The 27,811-nt window shown below is 43.4% G+C and overlaps 1 protein-coding gene across 4 annotated transcripts in view; it reads left to right on the top strand.

The window, feature by feature from the left end:
- Nucleotides 1-264: 264 nt before the first annotated feature.
- The window catches only part of Tnrc6b (trinucleotide repeat containing adaptor 6B), a 216,815-nt gene continuing 189,268 nt past the window's right edge, over nucleotides 265-27,811 (top strand). For all 4 annotated transcript variants that reach the window (XM_085831814.1, XM_085831815.1, XM_029469460.2 and 1 more), the window contains exon 1: nucleotides 265-481. The gene's annotated coding sequence lies outside the window, so the exon portion shown is untranslated. The remainder of the gene's footprint in view (nucleotides 482-27,811) is intronic.

Genomic DNA, 27,811 nt, shown 5'->3' with positions numbered 1-27,811 from the left:
TCTCTCTGGGTCCGCGACCGAGGAAGCGGCCTCTGGGATGCTGAGGGGGTGTGTCCCCTCATGATTGGCGCAGGCCGCTCAGCCAATCCCAGCTCGGCAAACGGGAAGCACTTAGCCAATGAGGGGAGACGGCAGCGGCGAGGACTTAAGGGAGGAGGACCAGCGGCTTGACGGGCACGAAAGCTAACCAGTGAAAGCTAGAGGCATCCTGCCTGCGGCCAATGGAGCGGGGCTGTGGGCGGGCGCCAGAGTGTTTGTGTTGTGGTTTTGGGGGAGGGAGGCGGAGGGGAAAGTTTGTTTATTTTGTTTTTAGTTTCTGGGGTCCCCGAGCTTCGGGAAGGTGAAGCGAGCGACCGTGACCCCCCTCGCCTCTCTGCCTCGCCGCGACGTCGCCTCCACAGCTTGCGGAGGAGCGGAGACCGCGGTCACCGCTGGGCTCCACAGCGGAACGCCGCGCACTCGGAGCCGGCGCGGCTCAGCGGTGAGTGAGGATCGTGGGCCGCGCGGGCCTTCTCCTTTCTCGGGAGCCGCCAGGCGGAGCGGAGCGGGGCGACCCAGGGTGGGCGACTGAGGACGCCCTCGGGGGCGCGCGGCACGGCCCGCTGAGGTGCAGCGTGTGCGTGTCCTCGCGCGAGCGCGCGCGACGGGAGCGAGCCGGGCGGGAGGGGCGGGTTGGGGGGGGGCGGGTGGAGAGAGCGCGCGCGACCCGAGTGGGCCGCGGCGGGCCCGGGCGCTTGGCCCGGGCGCGCTGTGGGATCGCGATGTGCAGACGTGAGGCGGGGGAGGGGTGTGTGAGGGACGCGCGGTCACGTCGGTCGCGAGGGCCTGGGTGTCCCCAAGTATTGGGGCCGGGACAGACCGGCGTCACGCGCCTGCAGGTGTGAGCCGAGGAAAGGGCTTCCGGGTGGGCCGGCGGCTGTCCGAGCGCTTCGTGTCACCTAGGGCCCTCGGAGCTGCAAATGCCAGGCGGTGGGGCGCGAGCATCCGGTATCCCCGCGCGGCGGGCGTGCAGGCTCATGTGCTGGACCCCGATAGCGGGGTTCCACGGGCATCCCGCGAGAGCTGCGTGCGGGGTTGGGGGGAGGGTGCTGTGGTGAGGCGATGCTCACTTTGGATGAGGAAACAGATGAGGGGCGAGGGGCCTGGAGGGATGACAGAGTTGGAAAGAGCCTTGGGAAGGGTTTGCTACCTAATGCTGGTCCGTGGCCTTTAATTCCAAACTAACGGATTTGTTAGTCCATGATGGCTAAATAAATATCTGGTCCAGTGAAATTCACTACAGTGGCTATCGCGACACCCAAGAACAGCAGCGTCTCATCCATCCTTAGTCTTGGACGCAGGTCACCCGTCTGAGACTTTGAGCTTCAAGCTTTCTCCTGTGTCTTTTGGCTGCTTGGATTCTGAGTAGAGAGTACCAACCAAGACTCCGTGAATAAAAACATCATTTGTACCTCCTTCACAGTTAAACATAGCAGTAAGCTGTACAAAAATCACACATCCTAGCCTTTTGTGAAATGTTTCTCTTCGCTTGTGGGAGATTTCAGTTCTTGACTTTAAAACTATGTGTTCGCGGTGGTTTTTGAACGCTCCTTAAAGAGCAGAGCATGGAGACACTTGTATAGTGTGAGTATCGATGTAGTAAGTGGAAGGGATCTCTACAGGTAGGCATATACTGGATAACCAGTATCCAGAATACAGATTAGACTGGTTTGTCCCACTTGGAATGCATGCCTCCGTGTGTTTTGTTTTGTTTTGTTTTGTTTTGTTTTGTTTTGTTTTGTTTTTGAGACAAAGTCTCATCATGTAGCCTCCGCTGGCCTCGAACTGCTTTGTAGACCAGGCTGGCCTGGAACTTAACAGAGATCCACCACCTGCCTCTTTCCAGAATGCTGAGTTAAAGAGGCTCAGCTTGTTCTTCATGGTTTTTAAGGGCTTGTCTTAAACTTGATTATCTGAGTATGTAGTTTCTAATAGTACTTAAAGGAGTAAAAAAACAAAACAAAATAAACTGTCCGTGCTACATGGCTCTTTTAACCCATCATATCCTTGGAATCTTCCCTACAAACAGAAACTCTTCTTTTTTGTTTGTTTGGTTTTTGGTTTTTTGGTTTTTTCGAGACAGGGTTTCTCTGTGTAGCCCTGGCTGTCCTGGAACTCATTTTGTAGACCAGGCTGGCCTCGTACTCAGAAATCCGCCTGCCTCTGCCTCCCGAGTGCTGGGACTAAAGGCGTGCGCCACCACGCCCGGCCAAACTCTTAAATGGTTTTTGGTTTTTATTTTTGTCTTATAAGACAGGGTTTTTAAAATGTTTTAGAATCAAAACAATACTTTTGCTCCCTGTTAGTACTGGCTTACGCTGTGCATGTCTTCCTCTCTGTTGATTTTTAAATCCTTGCTTGAAGCCTGTAGGGCAGAAACTCTCATTGTGGGAGGGATGAGGACAGGGCTCCCAAGAGCCATGCAGCTAGGTTTAATCTCCGGTCTCTTTGGTGTTTTGTCTTTGGCTTGTCCTATTTTCACCTACTGAATCATCCAGAGGGAGAGAAGCATAAAGACCACCGAGAAGCAGAGAAAGGGAGGGAAGGAGAATCCACTGACTTCACTGCCTGAACCCGGCTTAAGAAAGAAATGTTAAATGGAGACTATTCTTGTTTTAGAACTAAGCACCTTTCATAAAATATGTCCAATCTTTGGTTGCTTTTTTTTTTTTAATTGACATACTCATTGTACATAGTACTGCAAAGCTCTGTTTTTGTTTGAATTTTTACATTTCTTTCTTCCTTAGGTCTTGTTATGTGGCCTACCTGGTCTCGTACTCGTGATCCTTGTGTCTTGACTTCCCCAGTGGAGGAATTACAGACCTTTGCCACCTCAAAAGAATCAGTCCATCACCTTCTCCCTTTTTGGGTGGTTTTTTTGTTTTGTTTTGTGTTGAGATTTCACTCTGGACCAGGATACCCTGGAGTTCATTATGTTGCCCAGGCTGGACTTGAACTCTTGGCCTGCCTTAGCCTCTTGAATGCTGGGATTATAGGAGTAAGCCACAGCGCCCAGCTTCTGAAGACTTTTTCTTTCTGATTTGTCCACTAGTTCCTTATTCCCATTCAGGTCTCTTAGAGCTCCTTTTTATTTTGTAGTTACCAGCCTGTGATTCAGGGCCATGTCTGTTTTGTTTGCCACGAATGCCAGAGCCTATTCAAGTGTCAGGTGTACAGCAGACTCCTAGAAAATATTTGTTGACTTTGTTATGAATTTAACTTTTATTATTTATTGTTATTTTTAAATTTCTTCTAGCCTTGGCTGCCTCCCTCCCTCCTGAGAGTGTCTGAGATTTGATGCCACTCTTAAGAGAGCTTTCCACATAAAGATAGGTCTGAAATCACTGTGGAGCTTTCCACTGAACGAGTATTACACCCTGGTTGTTCAGGCTGGCCTAGCGTTGCACCTGTTACTCTTCTCTGTCTCAGCTGCTCTTGATTTCTCTCTCCTCTCTGCAGCATGTTGATTCTAGAGACCTTGTATAGGTTCCAGCCCAGCAGCCTGCTTGCCCTTTGACATTTGCTGCCTTTGACATTGACAACTGCCTCTAGTGTTTCACCCCTACACATTGCCCCCACACTGATCTTCCTGAAAGATTGCTTTATGTTTTGTGCTCCTTCCCAAATCTACCACAAACACTTAGGTTGGAAATCCTCAATGGTGTTGGATTGCCTAAAGAGTTTAAGTGCCTTTGCCTGTTATTTACAGATCTTTGCACTGGTACTGTCCAATAGAAATAGAAAGCAAACCACAAACGTGGACCACATATGTAATTTAAAATTTTCTAGTAGACACATTAAAAAGTAAAAAGAAAGGGTGAAATTGATTTTTGTAACATTTTACTCACTTCAATATATTCAAAACCTTAGTATTTAAATATGTTATCAGTAACAAAACAAAAGTACTAGTAGGGTATTTTAAAAGTCTTTTTTTCATGTTAAGTTTTTCAAATCTAGAATGTATTTTTCACTTGAAACATCTCAAGCCATACTAAGCAGGTTTCAAGTGTTCTATAGCCATGTGTTGTTTGTGGCACCTTATATTGGACAGAACAGATCTTAAGTATGTTTTCAGCTTAGTGGAAGGACCAGACCTAGGTAATTGCAGCCACTGTCCTTTGTACAAATCAGTTTCTCTCACCTAGAAACATCTTTATAATCCAAACATGCTAAATCTCTTTGAGGGAAACACAAGGAAAACTGAGAGCTCTAATCTTTAATTCTTATCATCTCTGGAACTCTGTGTGTGTGTGTGTGTGTGTATACATATGTTCCAACAGAGACCAGAAGAGAGAGAGCACATTAGAGTCCCAGAAGCTAGGCAGAGGTGGTTGTGAACCACATGTGGGTGCTGGAATCTGAGTACTGGGGAGGCTGCTCTTAATCTCTTAGCCATCTCTCCAGCCACTTCTCTAGAGATTTTTAACATTGTTTTTATTAAAGATGCATTCTTCTTTGTTGTCCAGGCTGGCCTGGAACATCTGGGTTCAAGTGATTCTTCATCCTTAGTCTGCTGACTAGCTAGGAGTACAAGTAACAGGACACTGTATCAGATTTAATGTCATTTCTTCTCATATTATTTTATATTGTAACAGTTTACAGTCAATTTGTGTTGTAATCACGGGTGATAAGGCACAAGCACTGACTAATGGTTATCTGATGAATTAGAGCCAGTGACAGTAGTACATAGCCTCCCTCTTCTTGTCAGCGTGTGCCTGCCGAGCCGAGTAACAGCTTGGTTGTCCTGGACTGTGTGTGTTGACATCTTCCTCCTTGGATGCTCTGAGAACAGAGCTTTGCCTTCCTCATTTTTGCTCCTGACCTGGCTTGTGCTAGGAAATCTATAGATCTATATGCTGATTTTTGTGTGTTTTGTTGTTTTCAAGACAGGGTTTCTCTGTGTAGCCTTCCCTGGCTGTGTTTGAACTCACTTTGTAGACCATGCTGGCCTCAAATTCAAAGACCCACCTACCTCTGCCTCTTGAGTGCTGTGATTAAAGGTGTGCACCACTGTGCCTAGCCCACATGTACTATTTAAATATTTCTAGTTAGATAGTAGTTAACACTCTGTCCTCTGAAGACAGAAGATCATAAATTGTGAGAGGCTTTGGGTCAGTGCTAAGGATTGATTGAATCTGGGGCTTTGTAAATGCTGAGCACTGACGTTTTGCCATTAGGCTAAATCTCAAGCTCTCCAGCATATTTTTATAGTCCTCCTTTTTTTTTTTGAGTGTACATTTATGTTTTCCCCCTTTTTTGAGGTATTAACTGATGTTCAGGAAGCTAAGGATATGTAGTGTATGTAACTTGTATATTTGGAGTAGATTTGCTTCTTAAAACAAAACTGTTCATACTGGGCATGGTGACAGATGCCTTTAATCCCAGCACCCAGGAGACAGAGGCAAACAGATCTATGAATTTGAGGCCAGCCTGGTCTATGTAGTGAGTTCTAGGATATCTGGACTATACATTGAGACTTTTATCTTAAAAAAAAAAAGGTTAAAATTAAAAATAACTGTGATAGTCAGGCATTAGTGGTACATAACTTTAATCCTAGAATTTGGGAGACAGGCAGAGAATCTCTGTGAGTTCAAGGCCAGCCTGATCTACAAAGTGAGTTCCAGGACAGCCAGGGCTACAAAGAGAAACCCGGTCTCAAAAAGCAAGCAAGCAACTGTGCAGGGCTGGGCGATGACTCATTTAGTAAGGAACCTTTATAAGCATGAGGGCTTGACTTTGGATCTAGAACTCATGTAAACAATTGGGCTTGGCTGTGCATGCTGTAACCCCAGCCTCGGAGGGAAGTTGAGAAGAAGCTTTGCTGAAACTCACTGGCCAACAGCCAGCTTAGCTGAGTCAGTGAGCCTCAGTGGAGACCCTGTCAGAAAAATAATGGGGGCAGGCAAGAGAGGCCTGATATTGGCCTTTGGCGCGCGCACGCACATACTACACATATATACCACATGCATACACAGTCTCCTCACACAAAATAAAAAATGCAGAAACAAATAACTGCTTAGATGTTACAGTTTTCAGGTTGGATCAGATATAAAGTTTGCAAGTGTCCATATAAAGTTTGGTGGTCCATGTCTTTAATCCCAGCACTCATGAGGCAGAGACAGGAGGATCTCTGTGAGTTCTAGGCCAGCTTGGTCTACAGAGCAAGTTCAAGTCCAGCCAGAGCTGCATAGTGAGACCCTGTCTCAAAACGAACAAACAAACAAATGTATTAATAAATAAATAAATAAATAAACAATTAGAAAGTAGTAGTAATTTTTATTTGCATCCTGGCATGGTGATCCACATCTGTAATCCTAGTACTCTGAGGGGGAGGCAGGAGGGTTGCAAGTTGCTCTGGGCCTATACAATGAGACCTTGTCTCAGCCACCATCCCAAAAAAGATGTTTAACTTTCCTGAGACTTGGTTTCCTTGTGGTCTGTAAACTGGCTGTGAAAGCAGCTTCAGAAACAGGGCTCCAGCGCAGCTCCCTGAGTATTGGCACCCATGCACATGCCTGTGCAGAGCCACAGCCAAGATGCAAAGTCAGAACCAGGAGCCAGAAGCCAGAAGCCCTCAGTTTGTTTGTGTTGCTGATACTTGCTTTTGTGCCAGCTGTGTTCCAGGCACAGAAATGACTGAGAATTCAAAAACTACAGTGAAAAAAGTTTTTAAAGCCCTTTTCAGAGAGAGGTGAAGTGATTCATTCTTCCTAGGAAGACTTCATTTCTCACTGTTCCTTGATACTTTACTTGTTTATACGTTAACATATATTCTGTTTCTAGGTCTGTCTATCTAACTAAATTGTAAGCGTTAAATAAAAAAAAAAATGTTTCCTGCATGTTTGTGAATGTGCCTTTGCTAACGTGTGCGTGGAGGTCCGAGGAAGCCTTCTAGATGTAGAGTTGGTTCTTCTCTTCTACCTTTATGTCGCTTCTAGGGATTGAGCTCATTTGTCCACGCTTGTACAGCAATCACTTTACCCACAAACCCTTCTCACCAGCCCAGAGTTTAAGCTTCCGAAAACCAAGACTATTTATTTATCCCTGCATTTCCAAGTACACACTGTACTATGCCTGCCATATTTTAGGCAATCAGAATTCTAGTGAATGCCTCAGACAAATTACTTAGTTCTGCGGCTGTACATAGCTTAGTTGGTAGGGTGCTTGTCTAGCATACACAAAGCCCTGGATTTGATCCTTAGCACTTTCTTAAACTAAGTGTGGGGAGTGGAGAGATGGTGCAGTGGTTACTCTCCTAAAGAGCCTGGGTTTAATTTCCAGCACCTACATAGTGGCTCACAGCAGTCTTTAACGCCAGTTTCATAGGCTCAAACAAGACCTTCTGGCCTCTGTGGGCAATGCATACACGTGTACAAACCTACACAAACAAACTCACAAAATAAAAAAAATTAAGACCCATATGTGGTAGTGGTTTATATTTGTAATCCCATGCATCCTGGCATGGCGCTCCACATCATTAATCTCAGCACTCTTAAGGCAAAGGCAGTGGGGCTGCAGGGTGCTCGGGTGGAGGCAGTGGGGCTGCAGGGTGCTCGGGTGGAGGCAGTGGGGTTGCAGGGTGCTCTTAAGGCAGAGGCGGTGGGGCTGCAGGGTGCTCAGGTGGAGGCAGAGGCAGTGGGGCTGCAGGGTACTTTTGGTTTGTTTTGTTTTTCGAGACAGGGTTTCTCTGTGTTGCCCTGGCTGTCCTGGAACTCACTCTGTAGACCAGGCTGGCCTTGAACTCAGAAATCCACCTGCCTCTGCCCCCCGAGTGCTGGGATTAAAGGTGTTGCGCCACCATGCCCGGCTCCATGGTACTCTTAAGGCAGAGGCAGTGGGGCTGCAGGGTGCTCTTAAGGCAGAGGCAGTGGGGCTGCAGGGTGCTCTTAAGGCAGAGGCAGTGGGGCTGCAGGGTGCTCGCTCGGGTGGAGGCAGAGAGGTTAAAGCTCAAGGTCATCCTAGATTAGCCTAGGAAACATGGGGATCCTACTTCAAAACCAAAACCAATAACCACATTACTTAGCTTTATAATGCCTTCATTTATTTTTGTACCAGCTAAAGAATCAAGACAGCCTGGTCTACAAAGTGAGTTCCAGGACAGCCAGGGCTATACAGAGAAACCCTGTCTCGAAAAGCCAAAACAAACAAACTAACAAACAAACAAACAAACAAATGCAAAATCAAAACCAAAAAACCCTACAGATCTAGTCTGTTATGTGTTTTACCTCAATAGAAAACATTTACTTAGTAAAACAAATATACTTAGGAATAGGAGTGCATGCTTGTGACAGGACTTTTCCTGGGGGGATGTAACACACAACCCCAGATAAAGATCCCACCGCAGACCAATGTATGGATACCACCCAAATCTAACTTGGTGAGCCAGTGAGTTTTATTGGTTTTATGGGAACACAAATGATGAAAGTACAGCTGCATTACCAAGGCTCACCCCAGCATGGGTAACAGCTCACAAAAGCTGGAAACCTGGCACACACTGCAACCTGCAGGCGGTTGTACAGGTTGGAGAATGTCCTATCTAAGTGACTGTTGAAACCTCTTCTAGGGAACTCAGCTGGTTTCTACTGCTTCCAGGCAACAGGAGGGACTTTCCACATTAAATAGATAGATCCATCCTCCTTCCCTTTCTCCCTCTCTCCCTCTCTCCTTCCTTCCTTCCTTCTTTCTTTTCTCTTTCATTCAGTCAACATTGTCATTATTTTTATTTATCTGTTTTCACGTTGAATGCATGTGGAGTCAGAGAACAAGCTCCAGGAGTTGTTTTCTCTTCCACCATGTGAGTCCCAGAGATGAAGTTTGGCAGCAAGGATCTTCAACTGTTGAGACATCTCTAACTCCTCTTTGTTTTTGAGCAGGGTTTGACTACATAGCACAAGCTGGCTTCAAACTGGTAATCTTGCTTTGGCCTTCTAAATGCTGGGATTATGCACATGGGTCACCATGCCTAGGTCCCAAGTTCTTTTATTATTACTACTTTTAAAATAAAAATTTAAAGATTTATTTATGTGTATGAATGTTTTGCCTACATGTATGTTTGTGCACACATATCTTCCTGATACTCATGGAGGTCAGCAAAGGCATCAGACCTCCTGGAACTCAAGTCATGGGTGTTAATGAGCCACTATGCAGGTTCTGGGAACTGAACCCAAGTCCTTTGCAAAAACAACAAATGCTTTCAACTGATGAACCATCTCTTCAGTCCTTTCATTACTTCTTTAATGCTGGGATCAAACCCAGCATGTTGTACATGCAAAGCAAGCATCTACCAACTAGCCTTACCCTGAATCAACTTTTATGTCTGCGTATGTATGTACATGTGAGTGTTGGTACCCATGGAGGCCAGAAGAGGCATTAGATCCCTTGGAACTAGAGTTAAAGGCAACTGTGAGCCACCTGATGTGGGTGCTGGGAACTGAACTTAGGTCCTTCACGGGAGCAGCAAGTGCTCTAAACTGCCAATCCATCTCTCCAGCCCCTCCTCCCAAATATTAGAACACTTAAAGTCATTCTGAAGTTCTCTCCAGGGAAGCCAGGCATCACAAGTCAGAATGGAGCTCATCTCTTCTGGCTAATGCACTTGTCGGAGACGAGTACCTGTAAACTGTGCAAAAGCTGTCAGGTGGAATTAGAAAGTGATGACTCACGCCAGCTTATCTGTGAGAGCTGTGCAGCACAAGTGACCTCTAGGTCACCTGAGTGAGTGCTGATGCCATCTCTGAAGGGCCAGAGACTGAGCAGTGAAAAGGAGAAAGGTGGAACAGGAGGGACTGCCCAGAAGGGCCTCTGGGCACATGTCTCGGAGAAGATGATTCCTATAGCTTGGCAGGCTTTGTGTAGTTCCTTCATCTCCCAAGCCAGTGTGAGTTTGATTTGATTCTCAGGCAGAGGTGGAGAAAGGGAGTTGACAGTAGAAAGTCAGCCTGCTTTCTGTCAGCTACTCCTCTGTAATTTCAACAGCTCTTTCCTTTCTGTCCTCTTCTGTGTTAGTCTGCTTTAAATTGCTGTAACAGACTTGAGATAAATCAACCCCCCCCAAAAAAAAAAGAAAAAAGAAAAGAAAGAAAGAGAAAAGAAAAGAAGAAAGGGTTGAACCTAGAGGATACTTACCTAGCATTCGTGAAGTCCTGAGTTAGATGTTTAACACTGAAGCAAACTAAAATGTGTTTTATCTCACATTCTCATCGTTTGGGTGGTTTGGGTCCATGATCTGTTGGGTTGATGCTTTTGGTCTGAGGCAAGACTGCACATTATGGAGAGTTTATATGATAGAGGAAAACTTCACCAAGTGAGAAGCAGAAAGTAAGGAAGAAAAGGGGCCAGTACCATAGTGTACCCTTCCAGGGAACATTCCTCATGACCTAGTTTACTTCCACACCTATTCAGAGTGTTGTGAGCTGGGCATGGAGGCACACATCTTTGATCCCAGCACTCAGGAGGCAGAGGCAGGGGACCTCTGTGTTCCTGGCCAGTCTGGTCTACAAAGCAAGTTCCAGGACAGCTAGGGCTACACAGAGAAACCCTGCCTTGGAGAACAAATCAAACCAAGACAAAAAGCATTCTGTGTTAGAGACAGTCCTCAACAGGATCCAGACTGTAGTACTATAGACTGCCTTCCTTTCCTGTACCACTCCTTCCGTGGCCATACCATATTTTGCTTCTTTCAATAATCACTAAGCTTTTTAAAGGAACAACCATGGTGTGGGATGTGGTGCACACATGTACAATCTTAGCGTTTGTGGGATAAGAATTCTTTTCAGGACGGTAGGTTATTAAACACTGGTGGTACTGATTCACTCATATGATGCTATGTGGCTGATATTAGGTAAATGTGTGTGTGGTCTGGGTACTTACTTATTGTCCCAGATTGAAAAGGACTGAAGAGATGCTAGATAGGCACAATGTGTGTGATTTATTCTGTAACACGGTTCTGGAGTATCTTATTTTTTAAAAATATAATATGCAATCTGGGAACTCAAAGCTAAGAAGATGGCTCAGTTGATAAAGTTCTTGCTGTGCAGTTATAAGGACCTGAGTTCACATCACCAGCACCCAGGTAAGAGAGAGACAGGCATGGCAGCATACTCCTTTAACTTAGATGGGGAGGAGGAAGCCGGAGGATCCTGGACCTCACTGCCAGGCAGTAAACAAAAAAGTGAGAGACTGTGTCTCAAAATGAGGTGGAGTATGATAGAGGAAGACACCCATAGTTGACCTTTGGTTTCCATAGGCACATCGAAGAGGTCACCACTCACACGTGCACATACCACTAACGTTCAAAGTAGAAAGTGGGTCTGTCTTGCTAACATTCACAGCAGAGCAGGAGAAATGTCTAAAGCAGTTGCTAGGTACAGGGTTCTGGTCTGGAGGAAGAAATCCAGATAAGAACAGAGACTACTGCTCTGAAAGAATTGTCACTCTCCTGCACAAGCCCTGTTGATGGTGCATCAGGCTCAGCGACAGTCTTTTCATGGGATGTTTTTTACCCAGGGGTATGTGTCTGTCCTAATATATAAGTCTCTGAGTAGATGAACTGTGAACTACTGACTTTAAAATACTTGTTCACCATCTTCTCTATCGTGTTTTACTCCAAAAATTTTGTATTTTTACAACAATATGCTTAACATTTATGATGATTTATTTGCATTTTGGCATAGTTCCTTTAAAAAACAAAAACCCCAGCACATTCATTATTGCAATTAACCAGTGTGGGAAGCTGGGAGACACAAGTCTCCACAGAGAGGGGGCTATGCACTCCCCATGCTCCTGATTTACATGGCTGGCTGGCTGGCCAAGGGGAAAGTGTTACTTGTAAAAATACACACACACACATACACACACACACACCAGAAAATACTCTTTCCCCACTCCCTCCCTCTCCTCCCCCCTTTACCTCTCTCCAAATCACAGTGAAAGGCTCTTTGTAAGACTAACAAAAACAAAACTAGAATGAAAATGTGAAAGGCATCACATTTTAAACCAGCGAGGGCTGGCTTGCAATGTTTAAACAGGGGACCCTGTGCTCCCTGCATGGCTTGTGACTCTGCCGCAGCACTTTGTGCCAGGGCCTGTGCTGATGCCCTGTTTGCTTTGGAAGCTGATGCACTCCGCTTCTTTGCTGCCCTGAGGAGTGTGTACGACACTTTCTTGTTTGCCTTTAACCTCCCCATCCTTGAGGCCGAGGACTCATTCAGGTGGCTTCTTAGAAAAGTGACCCCAGAGGCTGTAGCACACTCTGCCTTACTTGCTTACAAATTGTCGACTTTCTTGGATACCCTCACCAGTCATTTCTCTCTACCTGGATCCTAAAATCTGCTGATACTGATCTTGAAATGGTGTCCTGTTCTTTAGTTATTTTTGCTGTGGCTTCGAGCTGTATTTATGTTTGTTCTGCTTTGGTTTTTGTTTGTTGGCTTGCTTGTTTGAGACTGGGTTTCGCTGTGTTGACCGGGTTGGCTTTGAACTTGAGGTCTTCCTGCCTCGGCCTCAAAGGTGGCTCAGATTGTACACTCCATACTCTCGAAGCTTTGTGGACTTCTGGCTTCTGTTTCCAAGCCACCAGGCTGATTTGAAGTCATCCTCAGTCTGTGTCTATAGATTGCTGAAGTAGCTGTCTGCCAGTTGTCCCATTTCTCTTTGCTCAGAAAACATTTCCTACCCATTGTTTTCTTTTCCCTCATTGAAAACCGCGTGCTTTCTTATTCTAGGAAATTAATTCTTGCCTGAGCCAGGTGCCTTTACTTTTCCAAATCTACCAACTCCCATTCCCAGTTTTTTATCCCTGACTTATCTGGTACAATCTTTACTTCATTTTCCATATGATTTTTTTTCCTTTTGGCTCTCTCTTTTTTTGAAGGTTTGATTTATGTAAAAATTCTCTCTGCATCTGCCTACCAGTTTATTTTTTTCTCTTACTGTCAGAATTTCCTGGGCTAAAGAGACAGTGGCTTAGTGGGTAAAGTGCTTGCTCTGCAAGCCTGGGGACCTGAGTTGAGATGTGCAGTGCATGTCTGTAACTCCAGGAATAGGGGTCAGAGATAGGCAGGCCCTGGGGCTTACCAGCCAACCAGTCTAGGAGACACAACAGCCCCAGGTTCAATGAGAGACCATGTCTCAGAAAGGACAGTGGAAAGCAATGGAGTAAGACACCTAGTGTTACTCTTTGGCACATATGGCCTAGTGCAAACATATATACACATACACAAAGGTTTCTGTAAACATTATCTTCCTTGAAATATTTCTTAGCCAAAGGCCCTCCACATTGTGCATCCAGAGGTGCTCTTTTAGGCAAAATAATAGGTGCAGTTTATTATTACTATTAATTATTATTACTATTATTATTATTAAATGTGCAAAAATATAATTTTATAAAAGAATACAAAAGTGATAGATACTATATGTTGAGGTCACTACATTAGGCCAGTATGAAGAGCCTGTTCAATGTCAAGATGAGAAGACAGTTCACATACTCGAAAGAATAGTGAAAAAAGAAACTAGCATATGGCAGTTTTGCTCAAAATTGAATATTTGAATTCTAATTTTTTATGTGGTACAGAGGATTGAACCCAAGGTCTACCACTTGCTGGTCAATGACTCAATACCGAGCTGTATCCAAAGGGGCTGGTGGCCTTTTCCCCTCCTCCTTTTTCTTCCTCTTCCTCCTTCCTTTTTTCTTTTCTTCTTTTTCTCCTCTTCCTTCTCCCTTTTTCCTCCCCCTCCTCCTTCTTCCTTCTTCTGTTTTTTGAGACAGAGTTTCTCTTTGTAACCCTGACTGTCCTGGAACTTTCCAGGCTGGCCTCAAACTCACAGAGATCTGCCTGCCTTGACCTTCCAAGTGCTGGGGTTAAAGACGTGGAAACCACACCCAGTTCCAGAGGCTTTCAAAAATACTTTATTTTTTAAGTGTGTGTGTGTGTGTGTGTGTGTGTGTGTACATGAATGGAATGCCTGGTGAAGATCAGAAGAAAGTGTTAGGTCCTCTGGAGCTGAAGTGTTAGGCAGTTAATAGGCAGCTATGTGTTGCTCCAGTGAATACTCGGAACCAAACTTGGTTCTCTGCAGGAGCATTATGGGTACTTAACTGCTGAGTTATTTCTCCAGTCTCACTTGTTTGTTTGTTTTTAAATTGATATAATGAGAGTATATTGAACTAGGCAAACTTTGTTCATTTCATTTACTGGTTCTAGTGACATTTTACTATATATACTTTATATGTACATTTTACTATATTTTTTTACTATCTACCTACCTATATTTAAAAGATACATTTTTTTCTGTATTTGTGAGTGCCTGCATGTTTGTCGGTGTGCTACATACAGGCTGTGCCCATGGAGGCCAGAAGAGGGAATTTGATCTTCCTGGGACTAGAGTTACAGATGTTGTGAGCTGTGCTATGTGGATTCTGGGAACCAAACACAGGTTATCTAGAAGAGCAACCCATGGTTTTATTCACAAATCCATCTCTCCTGCCCCTGCAGATATTTATATTTTAAATATAAATATTGGGTCAGCAAAACTGGTAGGTAAAGTCACTTGCCGTCAAGCCTGACGATCTCAGGCAGTCTCTGGGTCCCACATAGCTGAAGGAGAAAATTGACTCCCACAGGTTGCCCTCCATACTGGCACCTAACATAATAAATACAATAAAACTTTAAAAAAAATATATAGACTGGGTGTTGGGGACACAGCCTGTAATCCCAGCACTTGAGAGGCAGAGGCAAGTGGATCTCTTAGTTTGAGGTCAGTATGGTCTACAGAGTGAGTTCCTTAACAGCCAGAAATACACAGAAAAACCCTGTCTAGAAGCTCACACACACACACACACACACACACACACACACACACGTACACAATTGACAAAGAACGACACTTTTATTTTTTATTTCTCAAGTCTGATCCATTCCTTAGTCAACTGGCTTAGACTTCAGGTATTATATTGAGCAGAAGTGATGAGATTGATCATCCTTTCTTTTACAGGGTAGGAAAAGAACGTTTAATTTTGTACTAATAAATCCTTTACCAGATTACAATATATTCATTCATTCATTCATTCATTCACTCATTCATTTTTTTTTTTTTTTTGAGAAAGGGTCTCATGCAACCCAGGTTGGCCTTGAAGCTACTGTGTTCAAGTCCAAGGCTGGACTTGAACTCTTGACACCCCTGCCATCGCTGCCTGACTGTAGTCTGAGTATAGGCACAGGCCTCTTGCCCCAAAGAATTACTTTACCTTTCCTTCTACAACCCCCCTCTCATTCCCTCTAGCCTCTTTCTCTAACTCTCTTTTACTCTTTCACTGTTTTTAAGAGCTCCCCTTAAAGCTGTCTTAACATGGTAGTTTCTTTGTGGGAATGTTTTGGTACCAAATTCAGATTATCTAGCAGTTATATTACTGTTCATGTTCTCCATCTTCAGCGAGCCTTAGTGATTTTCTGTCTTACTGAAGTTGTCAACTTTACTGGTATAACACTGCTTATAATTTTCTCTTACCACTCTTTTCCCCCCTTTGAGATTTATTTTGTTTATAATTGTGTATGGTTTTGTGCATATGAGTGCAGGTACTCACAGAGGCCAGGGGATGAACGTCAAATTCTTTGGCGCCTGAGTTTTAAGCAGTTGTGAGCCACCCAACCTGAGTGTTAGAAACTGAACTCAGGTCCTCTGCAGTGCACTATGCACTCTTAGCTGCAGAGCCATCTCCAGACCTACCTGTCTCTTAATATATCAGTACAGTTTGCAGAGGTGTGGCACCCTTTATTCTTGTATTGGTAATTTACAGTTCTGTATTTTTGTCTTTAACTGGATGGGCAGTAATTTTATTGTTCTTCACAAAGAAGCAGATTTGACTTTCATTTGATTTAATTTATTAAATGTTTGTTTATTTAAGTTTTGGTTTATGATACAGGTTCTTATAGTCCAGATGAGCCTTGAACTCAGCACTCTCCTGCCTGTACTCCTGGAAGTGTACCCCCACATTTGTTTACATTTTTTTAATTTAACCAAAGGTTTAATGTGAAAATGTACCTGACCTGAGTTCCTTGTCACAGTAAACAGATGCACTGAGGAGAGGACGTGTTGAAGTGTCTGCTGTTTCAGCTGAACACATCCATTTATTTTCCTGTCCCAAGATTTCCTCATCCCATCCCAGCAAGTGCTCTGTTGCTCATGGCTGTCATCTCCATGTGGTCAGTCATACACCAGGATCCTTCATAAAGAAATACTTACCGGACATGTCTGCCATCATTTAATTCAATGATAAAGTATTTTTTTGTTATTACTTGTTTTGTTTTCATTTGTATTGGGGATTGGACCTAGAGCTCCAAGTTATATTTCCAGTTATTTTTTAATTAAGATTTTTTTTATTTAGTGTATCTGTGCTTTTGTAGGCGAATAGCATGTGTGTGCAGGTGCCCAGGAAGGCCAGAATAGAGTGTCTGGTCCCTTGGAGCTGGAATTGAGGTGGTTGTGAGCAACCACCCACTGTGGGTTCTGGGATCTGAACTTAGCCTTTAGAAAACAGCAAGTGCTCTTAATCACTGAGCCATCTCTCCATCCCCTTCTTTTTAATTTTTATTTTGAGAAGTTCTCATTAAATTATCTAAAGTATCTTTGAACTCTTCTACTAAGACAGGCCTTGAACTTGTGATCCTCCGAAGTAGCTGAGTGGTAGAGCTGTGAAAGCAGGCCAGCTTCAGTGTGAACTTCTTACCCACAAGTATTAACTCAGCAGGGTGACTTTGTTATACAGGGCATCACATTAGTGGACCAAGAACTTGGATCCAGGTTTTTCCTATTATGTTTCTATGTTTTATTTTATTAATTTCCACTCTGGTATTTAATATCTTAATTTTTGTGATTGAATTAGTTTCCGTTTGTCTCTCATTTTTCTGGGTAGACACTGAAGTTAATTGAGAACTCACATTGAGCATGCTATAAATCACCCTTTAATTTTTGCTTTAGCTGCATCCCCAAAAATATGAGTTTTCATTTTCATTAGTTTAAAATCTTCCTAATCTTTTTCTTCCCAAAGAGTTGTTTGCCTTTGAGAATATTTGGAAGTTTCTACACGCCTTTCTACGATTGATTTATAAACCCACTGTGGTTAGAAAGCATCCTGTGTGTATGTGGAGTCTTCCAAGTGTACCTCCAGCTTTGGTACCGTCTGGAAGAGCCCACAAGACTAAGCCTGCAGTTATATTCATTATCAAGATTCAGTTAGGTCAAAGATGGAAAGCATAATCAGTGCAGGGAAAACAGGCGTAGGCTCCAAGAGTGGATTCAGATAAAGCGCACTTTAAAGTTTAAAGTTCTAGGATCAGATTGTGTGAGGTATGGTTTACCTAGGAGCTCGTCCTATGTTTTAAAAAAAGAAAACAACCTGGGGATTTTAATCAGGACTCTATCAGGTAGGAGTCGTCTATCTAGTATGTTGGAGACCAGCTTGGGTTATAGAGTTGAGAACTCTACCCCCTCTTTGGTTTGTCAAGATAAGAGTTTCTCTGTGTCTAATAAGTCCTAGAACTTTCTCTGCAGACCAGGCTGGCCTCAAACTCAAAGATCTGCCTGTGTTTGCTTTCCAAGTGCTGGGATTAAAAGTGTGCACCACCACTCCCCAGCCAAAATATTGTCTCAGTCTTTTTTAAATTTTGTATTCAATTCTTACATACCAAGTCTGGTATTTTCCCCAGCAGTCTGAATTCATGACCTCTACATGGTAAGGAAGTGTTCTGCCACTGGGCTAACCCCTTATCGTGTTGCCTTTCTTTAAAATGAGTACTGGGGAGCAAGGCATAGTGGCTCACACCTTTAATTCCATCATTTAATTTTGCTTTAGCTGCATCCCCCAAGTCCCCAAAATCAGAGGCAAGTGGATCTTTGAGTTAGAGGCCAGCTGTCCTGGAACTCAGAAATCTGCCTGCCTCTGCCTCCCAAGTGCTGGGATTAAAGGCATGTGCCACCACTGCCCAGCTTAGCTTTTCTTAATAAAATGGATAGACTATAAATAGTCTGATATCAGTTAAGGTCAAATTATGTAGCTAATTAAATTCACATTGAGTTTTGCCAACAACAAGTAAATTTACAGAAAGCATTTCTGTAATTTCCACAATTTTTTTCATTTGGAAATTATGAATAGGGGAGATTCTGTGGACTGCGTTCACCTTCTTAGCTCTCACGTTCAGTTACATTTGTCGCCTTCAGAAAGTAAAGCCTGTATTCCTCTCCTTTCTTCAAGAGGACGAGGTTAAATCTGTTCTCTACAGTCCACTTAGGGTTCCTGGGACCCCTTCCCAGCTCCTTCCTGACAAGGCAGGCTCAAGCAAGGACTGCTACTGCACTCTTCTGCATCCTCCTCTCAGAGGCCCTCCTCGATAATAGGTAGTCAGAAACAAAGACCTTAAATACTCATGCATCATCTACTAGATCTCCTTTCTCATTGTTAGTCTATGTAGTAGCTTAAAAATAAATCTTTGTGGGCTCTGAGAGGTAGCTTTCTGGCATAGTGCTTGCCTAGCATGTGAGAGGCCCTGGATTAACCATAGTCTGCAAATAAACAAATGTTAGTTAAAGAAATTCATGCTGGGGTAAGATTCCAAGTAGTGTAGAAGTATAATAATAATAATAATAATAATAATACCATACTTTTTTGTTTGTTTTTTCAAGATAAGGTTTCTTTGTGTAGTCCTGGCTGTCCTGGAACTCAGACATCTGCCTGCTCCTGCCTCCTGAGTGCTGAGATTAAGGGCATGTGTCACCAAGGCTGACTTTACCCCATTCATTATTGACCACTTGTTTTTGTAGCAGTTTGGATTTTTTGTAACTGTTTGAGGGATTTTTTTTTTGTAACAGTTTGAGGGGAAAAAAAAACTTTTAAAAGACTTAATTATTTAATAGGAGATAACAACTCAGGCCTTTAATCCCAGCACTTAGGAGGCAGAGGCAGGCAGATCTAGTTCTAGAACAGCGAGGGCAACACAGAGAATTCCTGTCTTGAGAAAATAAATAATTATTTATTTTAATTGTATAACTGTTTTGCCTGCCAGTATGTATGTGTACCAAGTGTATGCCTAGTGCCTGTGGAGATCAGAAAAGTATGTAAGATGCCCTGAAACTGGAGTTACACACCATGTTGGTGCTTGGAACCAAATCCAGGTCCACTGCATGAGCAACAAGTGTCTTAATTGCTAGATCCAATTCTTCACCCCCAAGAAAATTTTTATTGTTTTTATTTATTTTGTGTATGAGAGAGAGAGAGAGAATATGACTATGAATGGGCTTACACGTGCCACAGTTACCAGTGGAGTTCAGAGGCCAACTTGCAGGAGTCCATCCTTTCCTGCTGCCGCATGGGTCCTGTAGATTGAAGGCAGGTCCTCAGGCTTAGCAGCAGGTGCTTTTACCTGCTGAGCCATCTTCTCAGCCCAACAGTCTGGGTAGGGATTATAATCCCTACGTCGATTTTGTGTTCATTTTATAGGTTAAACTATGGAGATACCTTTTCCAACACCCAAAATAAACAAAGCTAAAAACATCTACCTTGTTGATGATGCAAAGCTTAACCATAATTCTTTTGTTTTATTTTTTTAATGTTGGTGCTATTGAACCCAATGTCTTATTACATGCTAAACATGTGTTCAACCACTGTGCAACACTCTCAGCTAAAATTAATTTAGGAGAAATAAGACTATTTAGTGAGACAAGTACAAGAGCAGTGTGTTTGCTTCCTTTCTACTGTTGTTTCTACTGTTATAAATCACTAGTCCATGAAAAAGAGGAGGGTGGCATAGTGGCGCACAGCCGTAATCTTAGCACACTTGTGTGGAGGCTCTGAGTAGCAGAGCTCAGGCCGGCCTGGCTATGGGAGACTGTCCTTAAAAAAAAAAAAAAAAAAAAAAGTTCATTGAGCTCACAGTTTTAGGGTTTAGTTTTAGTTTTTTGGGTTTTGAAAACCCAAGAGTCCAGCACTTTGATTTATGCTCTCCCCTGTGTCCTTGCTGTGTCATACTGGCAGATGGTAGGTACTGATGGATGAGAACATGTGGGGAAAGAGAACATGGTAAGACTGAAGACCAGAGAGGAGGAGGGCCAGAAAGGTCATCCCATCAAGTCTTCCTCCTTTAGAATTACATTTTATTTAATAACAGTAATAGCAATAATAATAATAATATCATCATTATTATTATTGGATGGGGGCCCTTCCAGTGCTGGGATTACAAGAGTGGGCAAATATGCTCACTCTTTAAAACTTAGGTTGAAAGACAAGGGAGATGGCTCAGTGATTCTCTTCCCACAACCCAGGCTTGATTCCCACGCACCCACACAGTGGCTCACAACTGTCTGTAGCTCCAGTTTCAAGGTATCTGATGCCGTCTTCTGGCCTGCATTGGTATCAGGCACGGATGTGGTGCATAGATGTACATGCAGACAAAATACCCATGTCCATAAAATAATCAACGGAAGTAAGTTAGACTGGGTATTTCTAAGCGCCTGGGTGTCTGATCCTCCCTAAGTGCCTGCATGCTGTTCTGCATATTCTGTGTCCCTGCATAAACTTCCGAGGCTCAGCTCAGTGCCCTGTGGAGGAGCCTTCTTGTCTTGTCTCCTCATCAGACTTCTCTGCTTCTTTCCACTGTGTGTAAACACCCGTGTCAGTGCACCCACATTTCTCATAGTGGTCTGCAGTACAATGTACCTGGAGGTTCAAATGCCTTATAGCTTGGCATTCAAATTGCATTACCTAAGTGCTCAACCTGGCTGTATTTCATTACACTTTGTGACCTGCCACCATTATTTAACATTTCTAAGCCTCAGTTTCCATAGGTACAAAATTGGGATAATAATTGTGGGTCCTTTTTTGTAAGTTTATTGTGAGAACTAGATGAGACAGGGCCTCTGGAATGCTTATTCCTCTTTCAGCACACAGAGCCCCTCAATAAAAGCTCCCCGTTATATCTGCTGCCACTAGACCTTGTCTAAGACTTGCTTTTATTTATCTCTGGAATTTAATCCCTCGTTCGCCCAGAGTCTGGCAGGGAGTAGACTGATGAATAAATTACCAGTTGTCCTCAAAACTCTCCCCTTCTTGTGTCACCTCTCAGTGCTACCATCCTGCTCTTCAGCGATATCTTTATATTTTCTTCGTATCAAAACAAAATTTTACTGTTTATCATGAACCAGGCACTGTGCCAAGCCCTGGGTCAGTGAAGAGAAACATATTCTCTACCCACTGGACCTTGCAATAAAACAGGGAGAGTCATTTAAAAAAGAAAATAAAAACCTTCCTGGCCCTACTTCTCTGCATATTTATAACTTTTCAAAATATGTTTTAGGTAAATATGTAAAAAATATTGTATGTTGTGAACAGAGTAAACACAAGCCGTGTTTGGAGCTATCAGGGAGCCACATCAGAGAGTGGTCAGGAAAACCCTGGAAGCTTACCTTAAAGCCGAGACTGGAAATTGAGAAGCAGCAGCCAGAGGGAGGGGGTTTCTGACAGAAGGAGTAGCAAGTACCAAGCCACAGAGGGAGCCTTGGCTGAGCCAAGGACCTGGAGGTGTGGCCAGGGGGTGAAGAAGGTGGAGAGGTGAGAGGTGCTGAAGAGCAGGGAAACATGTATACCGCCCTGGAAGACCAAGGGAAAGGGCCAGGGGGTTGGCTCAGGTTCAGGATGCTGGAAGATTCTTTGTCTTCTTTTGGTCTTGGGAATGGAACCCAGGTCCTTGGGCATGTTAAGAGTTTGCTGTACCACAGAACTGTACCCCAATTCTACTGGAGAATTTTTTTTTTTTTTTTTTTTTTTTTGGTTTTTTCGATACAGGGTTTCTCTGTATAGCCCTGGCTGTCCTGTAACTCACTTTGTAGACCAGGCTGGCCTCGAACTCAGAAATCCGCCTGCCTCTGCCTCCCGAGTGCTGGGATTAAAGGCGTGCGCCACCACGCCCGGCTCTACTGGAGAATTTTAAGTAAAGAGTAAGCCAGGCTATATATTTTTTGTTTTTTTGAGACAGGGTTTCTCTGTGTAGCCCTGGCTGTCCTGGAACTCACTCTGTAGACCAGGCTGGCCTCGAACTCACTGCCCGGCCAGTCTATATATTCTAAAGGTATGCGTCCAAAAGACTGGAGGGCTACAAAGGTTTGGAGAAGAGCAGTTTAGGGAAGAAACTATAAGAGTGAGAGAGATGGCCGGGCAGTGGTGGCATACACCTTTAATCCCAGCACTGGGGAGGCAGAGGCAGGTGGATTTCTGAGTTCGAGGCCAGCCTGGTCTACAAAGTGAATTCCAGGACAGCCAGGGCTATACGTCTCGAAAAAACCAAAACCAAACCAAAACAAAAAACCAAACAAACAAAAAAGAGTGAGAGAGATGAATATATCGAGATATGTTTTGGGAATAGACTCAGCGAGACTTACTGATAGAAAGTAAGAGAAGATGGGATAGGAATCAGGTATCTTGCCTGAGAGTACTGTGTGATGGAGTGTGCCCGAAATCCCACTACTTGGTGGTGAAGGCAAGATGCTGACGATGTCATGATCACCCTTTATTATACAGTAGATTTGAGACTATGTAATAGAAGACCCTGCCTCAGACCCACAAATTATCAAGATTTCTGGCTTGAAATGCTGTGTATTGTATTATTTACTGAGATTAGTAAAGCAAATCGCTTGTTTGGGATGAAATCAGAATTAAAATTTGATCATGTTAAGTCTGAGATGCTCTGAGGCACCTGGTGGAAATGTCCAGTAAGTAAGTGAACATAAGAGGACTCGAGGTCCAAAGTTCCCTTCGACAGATACAGGGGTGAAAGGTTTCATGAGGAAAAAGCACAAGACCACAGGAGTGGATGATGGATGCTATTTAATGAGAAAGTAAGTAAAAAGGGGCTTGGTACTGAGTTCTGAATTATTAAAGTTCAGGGATGAGGTCAGAGGAGAGTGAAACAGAGAAGAGAAATAAAAAAAACATGAGGAAAAATCAGGAGAATGAAGGATCAGAGAAGCCGCTGTATTCCCAGCCAGTGCCTGGAGCAGCGCCTGGCCAGGGCTGCTGTTAATACTTTTTGATTGAATGAAATAAAGAGTGATCATTTAAAGAAAAGGGAACAATTCACAGAATGTATTGCTACTAGATGAGGGCATGAACTATTCATTGGCTTGACTGCCTGGGTGTTGCTAGAGATGGAGGCAGGATTCTTGCTAGAATTCATTGAACATAGTGTGCATGGGCGGTAAGAAGGTGCAGATAGCAGCAGACTTCTAACGCTTGACAGTTTGGCTGTGAAGGGAGCAGAGAAACAGTGTTAGCTGAAGGTGATGTGGGGTGAGAGAGGGCCAAAGATTTTCCCCAAGTAGGCATTCTCACTACTCATATTCACCCCTCTTTTTTATAGACACCTCTCTCCTTCCTTTCTTTTTCCCTCTATGCCCGCCTCTTTCCTCCCTTTTTTGACTGGATCTAACTTGGTAGCCCAGTTTGACTTCAAGCTCTCAGTCCTGCTTCTGCCTCCCTACTCTTTGGATTACAGGTATGTGATGCAGTATCTGTCTAGGGAGACATTCTTGAGCTTCAGAGTTGTTGAGAAGAATGTTCTAAGACAGAGGGAGTTATGGCTGGTTGCAGAATTGGAGTTTATAAGGAGAAGGCAGGATTATCTTCAGAAGGAGGAGGGTCCCTTTTGTGGTATGGATAAGAAGGGGAGGGTAGATACATATTTGGGCAGGTTTAAAGAACTGGTCAGAAGTAGAAGACAGGGTACTAGTTGTGTTATATTATGACCTTTTAGTTCTCGGTGAAGGATCAAGAATATTAGCTGATAGGCCAAGGAGGTATAGGGAAGTGTGGTACAGGGAGGGGAATGGATAAGAAGTAGCCTTTTTGGGAGAATGAGGAGTTGGAAAGCCATCTTTCTAGAGAAATTTGGTAAGACTGCAAGATAAGATTGGCACCCTTTAGTAGCCTTGAGTTAACACTGAACCGTGTCGTCAGTTTTAGAGTAGACATGCTGAATCGAGTGTTCATCCTGCCCTTGGCATGGAGAAAACAGTTTCCTGAGATTGCGATTGTGGGGCTGGGGATGTAGCAAAGCAGAGCACTTGCTGGTATGCATGAGGCCCAGGGTTCAATCTCAGCATTGAGAAAGAAAGGGAAAAAAATTAACCTTAACTCACTAAGTCCAGAATTTTGGTATTTGAGAGGAGGAACCTTGGAAGAGAGTGGAGTGTTCCTTCATGGGAATGGATCTTTGATTAACTGACATTTAAGAAAAAGTTAAGTGAAAGAAGAGGAAAGTGAGGCCCAGACGTAGCCAGCATCATGGCAGTTACAAAGTTGTTTTCAGGGGCACTTCAGTGAGTTGGCCAGAAGAGCCAAAGGGCAGACTGGGGGTCAGAGAGGGTCGTTGTTGACAACGACTCCACTTTCATTCTTTTACACTGACTTTAAACTATAACTTCTCTTTTGAGTTAAGGTTTCCCAGTCACTGTTACATAAAGTCTTCTTTACAGCATCACATTGGTAGGAGCTGGAGGAAAAGTACTTGTTGCACAAGCTTCATACAAGTCAAGTGTGCCCATGTGCATCTGCAACTTCAGTGCTTGGATGCAAGGGAGAGACAAGTGGGTTCTGGAGAGGCTCAGACTCAGGTTAGTCTGGTTAAGCCAGTGAGCTCCAGGACCAGTGAGAGATGTCTCAAAAAATATGGTGGAGAAGGCAGAGGAAAGACACCCAAAGTTGACCTCCAGCTTCTACCCACTTGTACTCACACATACAACATTTTAAAAAATGGGGGAAAACCCATTACATTAGAAAGCAGCTCATGCAAAGCCAGATGGTGAACATGGAACATAGTTGACCTGCCGGAAGTTTACTATGCAGTCAGGATAGCTGCCTTCTGCAGGTGTCTTCTTGGATGCTTTCTATTTCATTTTCACTCAGTTTTGATTACTATGTCCGTGTAGTTAAGAAATTTTTGCTAACTTTATGTGAGCACGGATGTTGATCTGTTTTAGTTGGTCTTATTGCTTATGACACTAAAATATGTGCTAGAGGGTATAAGCATAAACACTCTTTCCAAACCTTTTGATTTGGTTAGAACATCTTAAATCATTTCCGAGATGCTAACTAGAGTGTTGTCAGTTAATGACATCATGTACTCCAGAAGTCATTACCACTTACACTACCACAAAAGCTGATGACCACTTGTTGTTAGTGAAAAGGAGATGCTCTTTGGCTTATTACAGCAGCCTCAGACTCTCTTTCTCACTTTTGTGTGCTTTTATCAAGGAGGTATGCATTAGACAATTTATAATGAAAATATAACTTTAGCCAATTGCTTTTCTCTTGCACATCAAAAAACTGAGAAGCAAGTAGTAAAGGAAGATGCAGGAATTCCAGTGTGCTGCTGCCTCTGTTCTTTAATTCATCCTTAGAGATGCATCTCCTGTGGTGGGAAGGCCATTTCTCTTCTTCACTCTCAGTACCACCTCACCTTCTCAGTGTGCCTTGTCAAATATGCATCTCACTGCCAAAGCTGTGACTGGTGGCCATACCTATTAATAAAAAAGTTGTGAAATGTGAAAGGTTCTGACTTCATTGAGATGTGATTTACATACTATAAATTTCACCAATTTAGGTGTAAAATTAAAAAGTTTAAAGGCCAGGTATGATGCCACATGCCTTTAATCCCAGCACATGGGAGACATAGGCAGGCAGATTTCTGTGAGTTTGAGGCCAGTCTAGGCTATGAAGTGAGTTCAGGACAGCCAGGGCTACACAGAAAAACCTGTCTTGAAAACCTCCCAGTTTTTTTTAGATTTTATTTATTGTTGTATATTATGGGTGTCTCCCCTACATGTATGCCTGTGTACCTTGTTTGTGCAGTACCCCAGAGGCCAGAAGAGGGCATTGGGTTCTTTGAAACTGGAGTTACAGTTGTGAGCCACATAGTGAGACTGTCTCAACAAAGACAAAATAAAGATTCTCCCTAAGTCTAGCTTAGTGAATAAGCTAGTTTATGGGCTTGCTTATAAGAACAAAGATGGCTTTCCAGGACAGCCCCATCACCAGAAGGTCTCACCTCAGCCAGCATGGATGACAATTTCCCCATAGTTGCATAGCAGGAGTCCTTCCTCAGTTAACTTCCAGCCCACGGTGTGCTAACACCTCCCACGAGTAGGCACAGGAGTACAGGATTCCATACAGTCGGGAGAGGAGCTGGAGGCTGGAGTCTCTGTTGAGGGTTTCTTGTGGTGATCACAGCTGTTCTGGTTAAGATGGAGTTGGCTGTTATGTTTTGAGGATAGGGTTCCACAATACCTATGTCCTTCCTTAAAGGTGTATGCCACCATGCTTTTACCCACAGTCACACAGCTAGAAAATGGCAGATCTGGAATTTGGACAGGGCAGTCTGAATCAGTCCCTGGCACAGAGATTTCCAGTAGGAAAGAGAGCGGCAGGAACATGATTGCTAGGCCTGCATGGTTTTTTGTCAAGACTGGAAGTGAAGAAAGCAAGTGGTTGGGAGTGAGTGCGGCAGACAAGGTGAAAAAAGTGAGTGGCAAAGGTCTGGGCACCTGAAGGAAGAGCGCAGCTGGAGAGTCTAGGCTCTGTGGTTTAATTTGTACAATTTTATCATGCACACCACTTACCCTTCATTTGTTTGTTTCTCTGTTGAGGAAGGTTGCTCAGGCAGTCCTTACATTGTCATCCCTCTGCCCCAGACTTCAAGAAGTATATTTTGTTATTTATTTATTTATTTATTTATTTATTTATTTATTTATTTATATTTTATTGTAAAGTATATCACACAATCAGAAATGTGCAAAAGGGCATGGGGTAGCTTAGTGGTAGAGGCTTTCATGGCATGCAGAAGGCACCACGTGAATTCCTAGCACCCTCGCATCAAAGTATGTAGGATGCAAATGTAAAATTTAGTGAATTACTTTAAAGTTATTTTTTAGACTGATTTGTAACCTTTGTCAGTCATAGTGGTTGCCCTCTGCCCTACATAATAACTTTTTTTTCTTGTTTTATTTCCCTTTCTACTTCTATCACTTATTACCTCTGTACAAAAATAAACACTTCTGATTAGATTGGAGCACATGGAGACATATGCTGTGCATGGCTTTCTCTAGTCACCGTGCTTTCAGGTTCACTCATGTTGTAGTGTGCCTACATTTTATGTCAGGATGTGTGGTGCCCCGTGGTGTCAACACCCCACAGTGCATTCCTGTTTGTCTGTTGAGAATATTTGGGATAATCACAGCTGCGGGTGTCAAAGGACAAAAATCATGTCAGTGTAATGCAAAGATAATAATAAGCTTCATTTTATTTTGGCTTTTTTTTTTTTTCGGTTTTTCGAGACAAGGTTTCTCTGTGTAGCCCTGGCTGTCCTGGAACTCACTCTGTAGACCAGGCTGGCCTTGAACTCAGAAATCTGCCTGCCTCTGCCTCCCGAGTGCTGGGACTAAAGTTGTGCACCACCACGCCTGGCTTTTTTATTTTTTGGTTTTACTTTGCTTTTTAACTTCCCTTTATGCTAGGAATGTAGCCCAGAGCTTCATGCATGTTAGATAAGCTATACTCCCCCCCCCCACTTTAGTTCCAGCCCATATCTGTTTATAGTAATTGGTACCTTTTATGTCCTATTTTGAAAATTCCTTTTCTATCTCTAAATTTAAAAATCATTATTCTTTTTTTTTTTTAAAGATTTATTTATTTATTATTATTTTTTTAAAGATTTATTTATTTATTACAGTGTAAGTA

Source organism: Mus caroli, unplaced genomic scaffold, assembly GCF_978045245.1.
Source record: "Mus caroli unplaced genomic scaffold, Mus_caroli_1 scaffold_16, whole genome shotgun sequence".
In the NCBI taxonomy this organism is placed as follows: Eukaryota; Metazoa; Chordata; class Mammalia; order Rodentia; family Muridae; genus Mus; species Mus caroli.
This window is presented reverse-complemented; position numbering and strand designations above follow the sequence as displayed.